General features: G+C 37.4%; 1 long non-coding RNA gene across 2 annotated transcripts in view; it reads left to right on the plus strand.

Moving 5' to 3' along the window:
- Positions 1–14,383, plus strand: part of LOC125180344 (uncharacterized) — a 67,043-nt gene that overhangs the window by 39,480 nt on the left and 13,180 nt on the right. The window contains exons 4-7 of one of the 2 annotated variants that reach the window (XR_007158813.2): positions 1,885–1,989; positions 3,184–3,438; positions 4,219–4,329; positions 8,726–8,895. This is a non-coding gene — a long non-coding RNA (uncharacterized lncRNA). The remainder of the gene's footprint in view (positions 1–1,884; positions 1,990–3,183; positions 3,439–4,218; positions 4,330–8,725; positions 8,896–14,383) is intronic. The other variant, XR_007158814.2, reaches the window with a different exon arrangement.

Below are 14,383 nucleotides of genomic sequence, written 5' to 3' on the forward strand. Positions count from 1 at the left end.
AAACTTTATTTTTTGTAGTAGATTTCACTAATGTTAAAATATGTAAGATGCTTTCTCAGACAAAATAATGACAGGATACTGGTAAAAAGCAGAATCTCAATAAATGCTATAAAGGTTAGTTTGTTTCCATTTAGAAAGTCATTAATAACATGCCATTTTCAGCATAAAAGTATATATTTACAGGGTCTAGGTCAAAAGAGCCATCAAAAATCAAGAGTTTGGTGATGTCCTCCCAGTAGCCACCATCCCATCGAGACTGGCAATGGTGGCCAGCCCTGCAGCTCTCCCACACAGTTCTAGTCCTCAAAGCCCAGAGCAATTGTATTGGGCTGCTACTGAGAGAGGTGAAGGACAGGGACTGGTGCCAGCATGAGGAGCAGCACTCACCAACCTGAAGGAATGGGGAAGATCAGTAATGTATGTCTCAAGATCCTTATCCTCTTTCTTCTGCTGCTGCAATGATGGAATCCCTCTGAATCACTGCCAAATGAGCAGTCTTCCTGGTTGTGGTTCAGATTTGGTTTTGATTTATAACAGAACATATCCAGAGTAACTCCACTGAAGTTAATAATCAATTGCATAGTTGCAAAAACATAATTTTGAAACTCTGCCCTCTCATTCTCATTTGAGAAACAGTCTTAGAAAAAAAGCAAGAAGTTGTTGCTAAACTTGGCTAATTTTCAAGTAATTTACTTAGACCGTCAGTCTTCTCATTCCTTCAAATCCAATAATTGACGATGTTAATGCTAAAACAGCATGCAAGGAAGAACTTGAATGCAAATTTCAAGGAAACCTGGGATGTAGTACGAAAACAGCCACAATGAATACTGGATTTGTGTTTCACTTTAATTTGTAATGTCTGCCCAGTTACTCTGAACTCAGAGCCTATTCATGAATGTTGGCATTGTGATATATATTAGAAGTTCATTTGCTATCAATCAAGATGAAAACTTGGAGGTAGCATAATAAATGGTTAAGAGTATATGCCAGGGAGAAGTTCACATGTGTATGAAAACAAAATAAAAACTGGGAGTGTAGTGCTGGGCATCACATTTCTTGTTTTCTATCTTAACTATCAAATATCATTGATTACCTTTTATTTTTGGATGAAATATTTTCTCTGAAAAGCTGTGAAGTAACAGCAAAGGACAGCGGAATTTAATAGAACAGTACTCAGCTTTCTTATGTGTAACTCAGTAACCACTTGCACTTAACAAAGTTTCAGCCTTTAAAAAAATTCAAGAAAAGTAATTTTAGCCTGCAAGAATACTCCTTTATTTGAACACATTAGCAACTGCCAAGCTAAGCTTTTTAGAAAGCGCTGGTTTTGTTCCTTGGGTAGATGAAGAGCAGTTACCAGACTACCTTTACTTTCATTAGTCGCCAGTGAAGTGTCAATGCTTGTATTTCATGTTATATGATAACTGAGGTGATTCTTAGTAACAGGGTAGCTGGGATGGCTTAGATGTCACTGTGTTGGTGATTATTGGTCATTTTGATTTCCTTCAACTTCTTTCTTTGTCATGCTGATGCTGTGAGTTATTGCTGTGCTGGTGCTATCTCCTGTGATGCTGCTCCAGCATATCATTTTAAATATCTCTAGTTTCGAGCTTCCCAATTAGTATCTGCCAAGACAACAGTTGTACATCTACTAAAACTTCAAGTATATGTCCATTAATTTTAAGGCTATTTTTGTCTTCTGATATTCTTTCCATCATAACTCATGAACTGCAGAAGGCAGAAAGTTTTGTTCATATAGTTCATCATCATAATCACATAAATTTAGGTATCAGTTAAGTAACATGAGAACAAACTCTTTTAATTAAGGAAGAAATCATTACTACTTTAGGACTTCTGTGACATTTATTAATGTGTTTGACTTAGACAGAGCCTTGTGGGCCCCTTCCAACTCAGGATGTTCCATGACTCTACGATTCATTCTTGAAAGATCCATGAAAATTAATGGGAATTCATATGCTGATGAACTTGGTGAGTTTAGTTGTTCATATATAATGATGTTTGTAACATAGAGAGAAGCAGCAGCAGTTCTATCACAGAACTCCCTCTCTGCGTAAGTTTTGGTTACACTTTCTTTTGTAAATGTGACACTTTCTTGTAACAAGTCCAACAAATTATTGTTTTTAAATCTTATTCCTTAATATAGAGGCTTTACTGTGAATCACAGTATTGTCTCAGTAGCCTCGTAGGCAAATCTGATGGGATCATTTTCTGAGTGTGGCTAGCAGAACAATAAATCTTCATTTTGCATTAAAAGAGATGTTCATTCTTTACCCACAGCCTAAAAGTAAGAATGAACCTACTGTGAATTGTTTAAGTCTCCTTTCAGTAAAATGCTGAACATCATCTTAATTTGTAAGCCAAAGCATACCTTCTCCTGCTGACTCATTTTCTTTAATATTCTACTTGGGAACTGGTACCAAATGTCTGCATCCAGGCCCTGAGACCCGAGTGGGAGAAGCAGTTAGAACCTGCTCATCGCTCACAGCTGTTAGTACAGGCACCACTTCTTTAGAAGTCAACATTAATTCAGCACTGACAAAAAACAGGTGTTGTCTTCATCCTGCTGGTCAGTCACCATACATCAACAACAGGAAAGATAAGAGGTATGAGATGAGGACTGTCAGTGGGGCCAGTCATACTAGCTCATATTGCTGAGTCAGTCACCTGGTATCTCATCTCACGGTGACATGAGAGCTAATAAATCTAACTGTTCTACATCAACAGAGCTGGAGAAAGTGATTGTAATAACAAAGATTTATCAAACCATGTTTCACATCCACTAGGGCTGAAACTTACTGAGAGAACAGTGAGTTACTCTGGATTTCAAGTACATGACTGGCGTGTCTTCTGTGTCCTTGCTACACCATATGGCTGCCTTGTCTCCACTGCTTCTCAGCTGTGAAAAGGGACTAATCTGTGTTGTATGAACAACTTCAGAAGAAAGATATACTGTAAAAGGAATGCTTACCCATAGCTTCCATATTTTTTTGTGCTTTAACAATTTCAAGATGAAAATCAAGGTAGAATTCAAGATGATTGATTGCGTTCTTTTCAAAGATGGGCCTGCTATTACTAAATCAAGCTATGTAATTACTGAAAAGTTCTCGCAGTTTGCTGCAGCACCACTGACATATTTTCTTTTTGTGCCATTTTTCCATGTAGGTGGAAAAATATAGCCAAGCAGCCTCGTGATTGCAAAAGTCTTTCTCTCTATTATAAACAAGTCACAAAGAGCCTCCTACTACCGCTACATAGAAAAGGATATAAAGGAAATTATCAAATGTCCCCAAGGAAGGTCTCCTGCTGTTCCTGAACACATATCTTGCAGCTCAGAGACAGGTGACCAACTGGTGCTGCCCCAAATTCTTGCCACCTCCCAACGCAAATCCATTTCTCTCCATCCAGTCTGCGCTGGAGGTAGATAATTAAACTCTCTTTATGAAACTAGAAAACTGAACTGTGGGCTTTGTGGTGTGACTGTACACACAGTAACTGCTTGCTTTTTTGCCCTTGCCACCCCACTTCTCTTGGTGAGAATGCTGGGTGTTCCAGCAGAGACACTGCTGTTTCTCCAGCCTCCCATTCGTTCACAATCAGATCTATTGAGAAACTGCCATTCATCTCTGGCAGAAAAATAATGAGGCCAATCATGAATACAATATGCCTGAGATTAGCTGAAAAACTCATGCTTCTGGATGGCTTGGGGTACAGCTGCTGCAGCCACCTCAGCCTGCCCTTTGTATGTATTAATAGGTAAGGTGTAATTTCAAGACCCAACTGCTAAAAGAAAGATGAGGAAAGGAGGACTAGCCTGGGAGACAAGCACGTTCACTTATGCTGTGCTTGGAAAGTCATGGTAAGAAGCAGCATAATTATAAGATATCTGTGAAATCAAAAAACCTTAGTGCATTGTACAAACAGTTCATGAGCCACCCTCTTCAGGAGAAAGTGTTTAAGAATGGCTGCTGACATTTTATAAAATACACTGGCCACAAAATTAAAGACTGCTCTCATGAGGGGATAAGAAGTTTCACCTGAAGGTATCAGAAATTCCTAGAACTTCAATTTTTTTCCTTCACGAGGAAAAAAAGGAAAGAAAATACACAGGAAACTATTAGGGAATTTCTTAAACACCATTTAGTATAAAAGTTACAATAAGCACCTCACCAAAGCTGAGACTGTGTAATCTGCTCACAGACTTAGAAGGCTGTGTGTAGTCTGCCTGGCCCATGAACATGATCCAGTGACAAGGAGAGAATCAAGTGGAAAGCAAATGCTCTGGGTCCTCGTGGAATAAGAGAAAAAGAGGTATGTGACAGATCTATATATTTGTCTCTCCTGGGTGGGATAGAGAGAAACCTAAATGAAGCAAGAAGTGTTAAAGAAAAGGGGCTAAAATTGAAGAGGTGCAATAGAAGAGCACTACTTCTGAAACAAAGCAAAAGTCAGGTTAACTTTTGACAAATGTGAAAGTCCAAATTTAGGGTTCAACATTAAAATGAGGCAAATGCAGAAAAGTACAGAAAGGCTCTATGGAGATGAGCTAATTCATCTTCATCCTGCTACTGTGTTACCTATTAACAATAATAATCACATACAGAATCACAGGGTGGTTGAGGTTGGAAGAGACCTCTGAAGATCATCTAGTCACCTAGAGCACGTTGTGCAGGATGGCATCCAGGCGTGTGTGAAAAGGCTGTTCTGTATCAAAATAAAATAAAATAAAATTCTGGGCATTGATCACTGGGCATTAACTCCTGACTGGAGCATTCAGGCATTGTCAAAATACAGATAATATTTACATTAATATTTCATAGAATCCTAATAATTAATTGCCTGATAACTTTGCACATGGAAATGCAACACTGACCATTACACTCCAGGTCTGCAAATACATCCCTAAGGTTTATAATGCCGGTGGATCATGAGCACCTTGCCAGCTGGGGCCACAACATTCCTTCTAATGCCTGTCTGGATACCAGTAAAAAGTACCAGTAAAGCTATTTGGAAAATAAGATGTTTGTAGAGAGGGTTACAAAGTTACTGGTGTACCATACTCTGTAAAGTTAGTGGCACAGCCAATATTAGATTTAAGAATCAGACTCTACCTTGTGCTTATTCCTTCTGTGAGCAAAGGGGCTTTGCACAAACACAAGTAAAATGCACACTGAGAACAAAAGGCCGTGCTTGGAAAAACGAGTTTCTGGCAGCTCTGTGAGGGAGCACCGTGTCCCCTGCCCCCGAGTGGTGTTTAGATAAAAGCTGTCTGCCTTGTGCTGATCTGTTTGTTGCCACTGATACGGGAACACCCCCAGACGATTCACAGCTTGTCACTTCTTGTCAGCAGTCCAATTTAACGAACTGCAAAGTGCCAGGCAAGAAAAAATAGGAAGAGGTCGTTCTCGGAGATTGCAGAAGTAAAACCTTTTCATAAATTGTTTCAGTGACGATAATTTTAAAGCAACTTAGAAGGTAAACCTTTGGGTTCATTCATCTCCGGGATCAGAATTACCATGAAAAATACAAAATTAAAATGATTGAAATAGCATTTTCAGTATTCAAGCTTTCTTAAACTGCACTGAGTAGATAGAGGAGACTAACCTTATGTCAAGAACCAAGCTTTTAATACTCAAAGAAGATATAGTCAATCCACTAAGAGGTCTGCGTGTGTCAGAAATAAAAGATTTAAAGACAGTTTTTGCCAAAGTCCTTTTAAGTTCTGTCATTCTTTTGTTGGTCTACATTATTTAATGTGCTTCAGGGTTTACTCAGGAACAGGTAAGGCATCTAGAGTTAAATGTTCTGTCAATTCATGGTTTTATATGGGCACAAGTCATAGAGCAAAAGCTGTAACAGCTATTAAAACTCTTTTTCATGGAGAAATTTGAATTACATTATTTTTCCAACTGTTTTTGGCCCTGTTATCATTTCTTAGTGATGATTTGTAAACGCAACAGTTGCAAAGTTGCTTAGTTTCATAGTGCATTAAATGTCCTTCAAATTTGAGGAAGAGGGAATCCCTAATGTCAGCATGCGCCATTTGAAGTCAAATTCAGTTTTGCAAAAGGCTTGACTGAATAGATCTTGGAAGAAGCACTTGGTCTGCTAAGGTGCTTAGAACTAGAGACTACTCTTTTAAAGAGATCTTTTTTAGAAAACTCCCATTTCACATTACTTCACTGCTATTTAATTTGTGTGAAATACAGACTTAATGAGAAAAGGGAATTTCTTCTAAAAGATACTGGCTTGAGCTATAAAATTCATACAAGCAAAGTACAAAGACATGAAATGTATCTATCTGAATAACTTCTATCCTGGGACCCATTAACACTTCTCTCAAGAATTGTTTTAGATAGATGGCTAGTGATTTCTGATGACCTATGCACTATTTTGAGTTATCTTTGGGAGGGCTAGGCTGACGTTCTGTCCTCCAGGGTTTTCAAATGAATCAGATGAGCATTCAAAAAATAGGGCAATAAAAGGCATAAATTATTTTGAGATGATCTAGGGAATTAATTAAAAGAATAGATAGTGTCTTTTAAAAAGTTGAGGGAATTTTTAGTATATGTATTTCTCTGTTACATCAAGGGGAAACTTCAGAAGTACAATATTAAACATCTCAAAGTTATCAGGAACCCTTTTTATATAGTAACAGTTGAGTCTGATGCTGCAATTCCACTACCTCAATTCCATTGTAGTAATCTTCAAATGTTGATGTTCTTAAGGAAAATCAGCTGGTAACTTGGGATAGTGCATCGCTTTGTTTCCAGTCTTTTTTTGCTTCACACGGGTTCATGATAGGTGCAGGGCTTCCATTAACTCTTATCATCATTGCTATATATTGTGTCTCTCAGGTTACTTTCTCATAGCAATGCCAATCACAGAATTGCTTTGAGTTGGGAAGTAATGTGCTGTGCTTCTGAGTTAAGGCTGACAAAGACGGATTCACTTTCAAACTTATTTCATATGGTTTACAGAATAAAGCTCAAACAGTGTTTTTCCACAGGTCAGCTTCAGCAATAATAAACATTATATAATGCTTATGCTACAGTACATTGCTTTCCTTAATTGTAGACATAGGGATTATGTTTGTAGATTTTATATTTGTAAATGTCTGTATGTGAAGCTTATGAAAAAGACTTTGATTAAATATTTGGAAGAATAAAACCTTTGGTTTCTGGGAGGAAGGTTTTGCATATTCAAATATAGATATTTGCAGACAGAATGCAACTGGCTGGGCACCTTCTTCCTCACCTCCATCATCTTACAACTGGAAAAGATGTTTCCAAGCCATCCTTTTGAATTCTGGATCATTTCAGATAATAATAATAATTATTATTATTTATAGTTTGATTATGTGTTTAACTAACTACTTCAGGTGTGTGTGTAAGAAGCAGGTCTAATTTCGCAGATGTACTGTGGCTGCAAATGCTAGTTTAGAAATTTCAAACAACCTAATAGAAAAGACGAATGGGTTAGAAAAAGAAAATGAAGAAAAAAAAAAGAAAAATATACAATAGATATGATGTTCATTCTTAACTGTTCCTATTAAAGAAGCCCCAGATAATTTTGTAGTAATTTTAATTTATTTCCCTTAGTTAAAATAGGGTGGCAAGTTATACAAAGGGAATACACAAGCCCATTGGGTTGGATTTGATCTGCATTGGGAATGTAAAGCACTTGGGAGTATGTAAAGTGCAGCTGACAATATCATTATAACCTTGGTCTATAGAAAACCAGAAAGACCAGCATAAGGACAAGATCTGTCACCAGTGATGTGCCACTAAACAAATACAAATTCCAAAGTCTCAACAGAATGCTGTGTGATGAACTGCAGATTATTGGCCCTCTTTCCAAAAACCTTCTTAGAGTGATCTGTTTGTGCTACAAGTTAATTGAATCTGACAGGTGAAAAGACGTGTGATACACATACTGTAACAGCTGTATTCAAAAGCAAGTTTCTATATCTGGTTCAATCACATGTTTTGCAGATACAATCTGTATCTTCCTACCATATAACCTGTAGTTCAGTAATAACAAAATCCCTTAGTTTAATTAAGGATTATTAAACTAAAGCTGTATAAACCAGAAGGCTCTGGTTCCATTGTGGTTTATACCTTCCTACCCTTATTCTCAAAGCTTTCATGGCACACACCTGCTCCTAGATCCATCTGCTTGAATGGGAGCCTTGTCACCGTCTTTCAGGCTGCTTGCTGTGAGAGATACAATCTTCCTTATGATGGGGAGGATGAAGTCTATTGCTGTGATAGAAGTGCATAAAAGTTCACCAGCACTTTGTCTCAGTCTAGACGAGGGCATAAAATAGGCAAAAACATCTTTCATCTCATCTTATCAAGGCCTTTTAGGAAAATGCCTTCCTGACTCCTGCTAAGCCAGCTGGTGAGACCTCCTGAGACTTACTGTGCAACTGGAAGCAGACAGGGAGGTGCCTACGCAGCCAGCTATAATGCACAGGGAACGACTAAATGAACACTCGCATCCTGAAAGCCCTGGGTGCTGGAGACTGGAGATCCCCTCTGGAGCGGGATGCCCCTTGGGAGACGCTTCACCGCGCCCCCCAACCCGACGGTCCCCCGTTATGTCACGAGGTGGCAGTATTTCGTTTTCACTGATCCGTTCTAGATAGACTTACATCGTTTTCCCCTATTCATATTTTATTCTGTGCACATTTTTTTCCTGCCAGGTTATGAACAGATCGTTCTGGATGTGGTGCTCAGTACCTAGACTTCGGTGTCTCTGAGCTGCGAGGCCACCGCAAGCTGAGGGGAGGGGACGTCATGATGAGCTTAAATATTTTATTCCATCACACTCATCTCATAACTACAGCTAGATGTATGGTTTTATATTCACCAGGTGAGTGTGACTTGGTGTCATTGATTTATTCACTTGTCTATTTAGTCTTTGGTTTTCAGGAAAAAACCCTTGTTCAAGTGAGCCTGGACCAGGAGAATGCAGAACACAGGTCTGTAACCCAGGGGAGCTCCCAGCTGCAGGGGAAATGGACTGAATGTGACAGAAGGCTCTTAGGCACCTTTGAAAGTTCAAAATGCAAAACAGTTCTCACACGGAAGCTTTGTCAGCTTAATAACAGCAATAGTAGAATGTGGGTATGAAATGCAAATAATCAAAATGCAACACATTCTCTAATCAGGAGCTAATGGTAAGAATATCACTGACAAGCTGGCGTTTTATTTATTGAAAGCAAAGGAAAATGTGGAAGACATCAGTGAATTCAGTGATCAGCTACTGTGATTTGACTTGACTGTGAGAAAAGGCAGTGGGAAGTGTTAGGCAAGTGATTTGCTAAGCAGAAAGAGACGCATTAATGCTCCCGTACGAGGCCCTCCTCTTATACCTCAGATCGAACATAATGGACAATATGGGTCAGGGATGCTCAGGGAGGGTTGATGCAGAATGGAGTAAATGTATCAGGAATACAGATTATCTATAGATAATCTGTACAGATTAAATTAAGGGAAGGTGGAAGTCTGAATGCTGACTTTCTATGTATTTTATGCTATGGAGGAAGAAGAAGCAACATCCTAACTATCAGCGGGTCTTCAAAAGCATGTGGAAAGAGGACAACTATAAATTTAACTAACTTATAGAGGATCATCAAACCTTTCATTTTAGAGAAGGGTGTTATGGTGCAATTGAGATCTGATGACTTTTGGGAAGGGTCTATCCAGTACTTTTGTTCCTAGGAACACATTCCTGCCACTTGCCACAAGTGCTTGAGAATACCTTTCCGACATATCAATGAATTGGCTAAATGTTAATGATGCTGGAAATATTAGTTATTTAATTGTGTATAATTTAGACAAGAAAAAAAAAAGAAACATTGAATTCAAGGTAATATTTTTAAATCATTAATTTAAAAATATGTACAAGGTGGGAATACTGACATTTCACAAGTAAAAGGCCAATTACACTTGTGATAATATTTTAATTTCTTAGCACAATTTTTCTTGTATTTGACTAATCCATAAGGTAGCATTTACCAAATCATGTAGTTTCCACATGGATGAGTAGCTGGTGTTTGGCTGTTACTCAGGAGCTTCTGAAAAAAACTTGTTGGCTTCAGAAAGCTATGTTTGTTCTGAGGTGCCACTGCACAGGAATGGCTTGCTGTGCAAGTGCATATGTGACAAAAGTTATGGTGACTGCTGAGCTTATATCCTTTATTTTTCTTTCTTTCTTCTTTTTTTTTTCTCATTTTTTACTGGAACTACTTTAAAGAAAAAAACAAAACCAACAAAAAACACAACACATTTTTTTGCAGAAGACATTGGAGCCCATTTGTTTTTCATTGATTTCTTTGGCATTAAGAATAAATTCAGAGATCAGCATTAGTGAACAAGAATGAGATGAGGCAAAGAATATATAGGGTGTAGGTAAGGCAGAGAGTTGGGAAAGATTTAACATGGGCATGTGCCTGATTAAATACATGCATGTGTATTATATATTGGGATAGTCTTATGTAACTATGCAGTCCAGATTCAAAGCTTTCTAAAAGACAAAGATTCCATTATCATTTAATTTAGAGTGAGCACTATCCACCCAGTAGTTCAAATATTGTTTTTATAGAGTTCAGACTTATTCTGCTGTTAAAAATACAGAGACAGAACAATTTTAATATGCGCAAGCAGATATTAATCTTTTGTCTCTATCAACCTAACTATAAGAAAAAGTCTTCTTGCTCAAGACACTAAGGAAATCTTTAACTGTAATGCAGTCTAGAAACACAGAAATTCTCTTCATGCATTTATGTAATATTTATGTTGTGAGAAGTAAGAAAGGCAGCAGGAGTTACCTTGAAAAACATATGTCAAGAATTTCAGGCTAGGGTCTGGGTGAAATCAAATTCATGATTGTTTGATTTTCTTTAGTCTGTAGGGATTTGTATTTTTTTTTTTTTTTGTAATAAGAAACAAACAATAACAACAATTCTAGTCAGAAAGAGAACACCACAAGGATAAATACAATAGCCCAAATCTTTTTCCCTGTGACCTTGTCAGATGTATTGCAAGGGCTAATGTTGCACAAAAGGAAAGGCCAGAATATGACAAACTTCTCAAAACACTGAATAAAATTCTTCTCCAAGCCGGATGAAGTTGGCAAATCAGCATATAATTCCAGACAATTCCATCATAGCATTATTCATGGATACAATAGATCCTTCTCACAACAATCTTCTAGACCATTCAGTGATGTCAAATGGTGAAAAAATTATCTTTCAGAGATATTTCAGTTCTTTCTGAAACACAAATCCACTATATTCAGGTCATTTCCTGAATTAGCCAAGTCTTAAAATGAATTTTTTTGATGGGATATTGTAGTTTCAGAAGTTCCAACCACTTTGCAATAACCTGTAGCCTTAACAGGAAACAAGGATGAAAGGAAAAATGAAGAAGTGACCAGAAAGGAACCACCCCACCCTAAACCTTATACTCATTAAGGGTCATTAACATATTAAAACCCACTCCCAACAATATGGAAATGAGACAACAGCTACCTCCCCATGAACCTAGAGTCTTCTGACCTGCAAGATGCACACCCTGTAGAGGTAAGTTAGCAGGTCAGAGCAGCCAAGCAGAAACAGTAAAGGGAAATAGTTTGGCAAGTAGCTGTGTATAAATAATCGTGCTTTTAGTCGAGACTGTGCTTGTTTTATAAAAGATCTCCAAGCACCAAATTCTATGCAGAATTAAAATAAAGACCTTCGTGTGGATTCTGTGTGCTTGTTGGCTAAGTGCACTGGGCACAAACCTAATCCCTGCTAGGGATAACAAACTCACCCCATTTTACCCAGTCAGCTCTGGTAAAAAGAATGATTGTTACCTAACCTCAGTGAATGCTGTCCATACAGAAGCAAGGAATCAACATCACCAAGAAAGGTTAAGGGACACAACCTTAATATTTTTCTACTTTAGTACGTTCATTTATTCTCTTACATATAAATTCTTGTAGTCATATGCTGCTTGCAAACAAGAATCTGGACAAAAAAAAATCACATTTCCTGGCTTGCAGTTTTCCAAGATGGTCTTTTTAATGGCTCTTCCCTGTTAAAAAAAGGCATTTTATTGGTTGCATGAAAGTGTTCAGAAAAGCAGAAGCTAAAATAAGGGGAGAGGACATCAGGCTTTGTAGGAGTAGCTCTCTATATTTCACAGAGAATATATGAAACTCCAGACTTGTTTTTCTTTCAGTTGCAATCTCTTTAGCTCTTCAAATTGCAACCGATTATGAAGTACACAAGTATTTAATTCCCTTTAACATCAGCCATTCTTGCATCTTTCCAGGATTAACTCATCCAAATAATGATCAGAGAATTCTACAGGATGCATTGCACAATGTATGCTCATTTACAGTAGTTTTCATATCCAATCAACTACTCAATTCACATTTAACACAATGTTTAATACCCTATTAAATGAAGGCATAAACATTTGTCTTTAATGTGTCTTGCTACAGGCTACTTTTAACACATTCATTTAAGAACATTTTATAATCTTTTATATTTTATCTTGTTGCTGAATCATAGCCAAACATTTAAGATGTCCAATAAAAAATAGCTATAAAGCTCATGCTTAGAAAGCAGGAGTTTCCTGTTAAGATTTTCACTCATTTTCTGAGGCTTGAGGACCAAAATATCCTTCTTGCCTACAGTTGTTGCCTGGGCAATGAAACTGGACAAAACTGACCACAACCACAGAGATGGAATTCATGTCCAGTCCTTCTGCTCCCAACAAATCACAACCGAAACAAAATGCTTTTCCTTATTGTTGCCAATGTAAATTCCTCTGAAATGCTGAAAAATAATCTGCTTTTCCAGGCACTATGGATAAAGTGCAGGTTCTGGCTGCTATTTTGAATACTATCTAAATATAATTTCAAGTCCATGTTTCCATGTAGCATGATAGAAAGATCATTAAAGAACATCCAGAATGTCCGTATGTTTTCACTACTAAAGGTAAATAAATAAATAAATAAATAAATTACAGAGTCAGTAGACAGTGTGAATAATAATAATAATATACAGAATCATCCGAGTACACATTCCCTTATTACCTCCTAAAAACTCTACCTCACTCCTCATTCTAAAATTGACTGTATTTCCCACTAATCTGGCAGGTGACCCACAGTTTTCTGGTGTACAGGAGAGAATCCTGCAGGTCCTGCCATCTCTAGAGATTCCTGAAATTAAACTTTGAAGTGGAGTGTCTGGGAAAAAAGTGATTGAATGATACATGTACCTACTGCAGCAATGTCAAAGAACAATTTTAGTATACAAGGTCCTGCCCAGAAAGCTGATTTGACCTGCCAGTGTCACAGAATCTCTTCCTGAGCTAGGAGAGCTTCACAGATGGGAATTATCAACTCACCTCTTTCCTAAATGCTGTCTTATAACCATCAAAATCTTTAAACTCAAGTTTTTCACAGGCAGTCTTGGAACTTCCAATTATACAATGAGGAATTTGGGAGTGACCCTTTTTCTCCTTCCCCCTCCAACACACAAGACACCAGATCAGACTATTTAAAAAAATTAACAATCAAAAACATGTTTGGGTGAAACCTTTCAAAATTTCAAAACCAGCAGTCATTGAAGGAGGTTGCTTGCAAGTGGACTTTGCAAGAGGAAATCTGAATATCTTGCATACAGCCACATTCTCTTTTTCTCCCTGCCTCCCTCTAGCTTGCAAACTAACCTTAAGTTTAGTTTAGACTATTTCCAAGAATTTTCAGACCAAATTTGAAACACTCTTACACGCTAGAATATGAATATTAAAAAAAAAAAAAATGTATGGCTGTTGTAAGAAGATCAGAATACACAGAATATATCTTGAAAATCTTTTACCATTTAAATATTGAAAAAACACAATGGGTAGAGATAACAGTGTTTTGTGTTGTTACCATGTAAGTGTTATTTTGTTGGAAAAGCAGGTAACTACCTTACAGATGAAACCTTGAAATACAAATGTTAATGCTTTTATGAGTTCATTCTGCATGAGTCATTCTCCAGAGATCTCAACAACAATTCCTAGAAGTCTTGAGACCAGTCCTGTTTCATATATCTTTTGCCAAGTGTCCTACTGAAATTACCTACTCCCTAATTATTTTTAATTGATAACAGTTTTCTAAATGACATTATTGAGTACCTCAGCATGGTTATTCACTTTTGCTGCCTGATGTAACTGCCATTGCAGTATGATGAAAATTTTTCTTTCTGCTTAAGCTTTTATCTTTCAGTACATGTTCATATCACTGATTTAGAATTCTAGTTCTATCATTACTGACAGATATTCATCCAGCTATTTCCAAGTGCATTACATTTTGTGAA

This window comes from Anser cygnoides, chromosome Z (genome assembly GCF_040182565.1).
Source record: "Anser cygnoides isolate HZ-2024a breed goose chromosome Z, Taihu_goose_T2T_genome, whole genome shotgun sequence".
In the NCBI taxonomy this organism is placed as follows: Eukaryota; Metazoa; Chordata; class Aves; order Anseriformes; family Anatidae; genus Anser; species Anser cygnoides.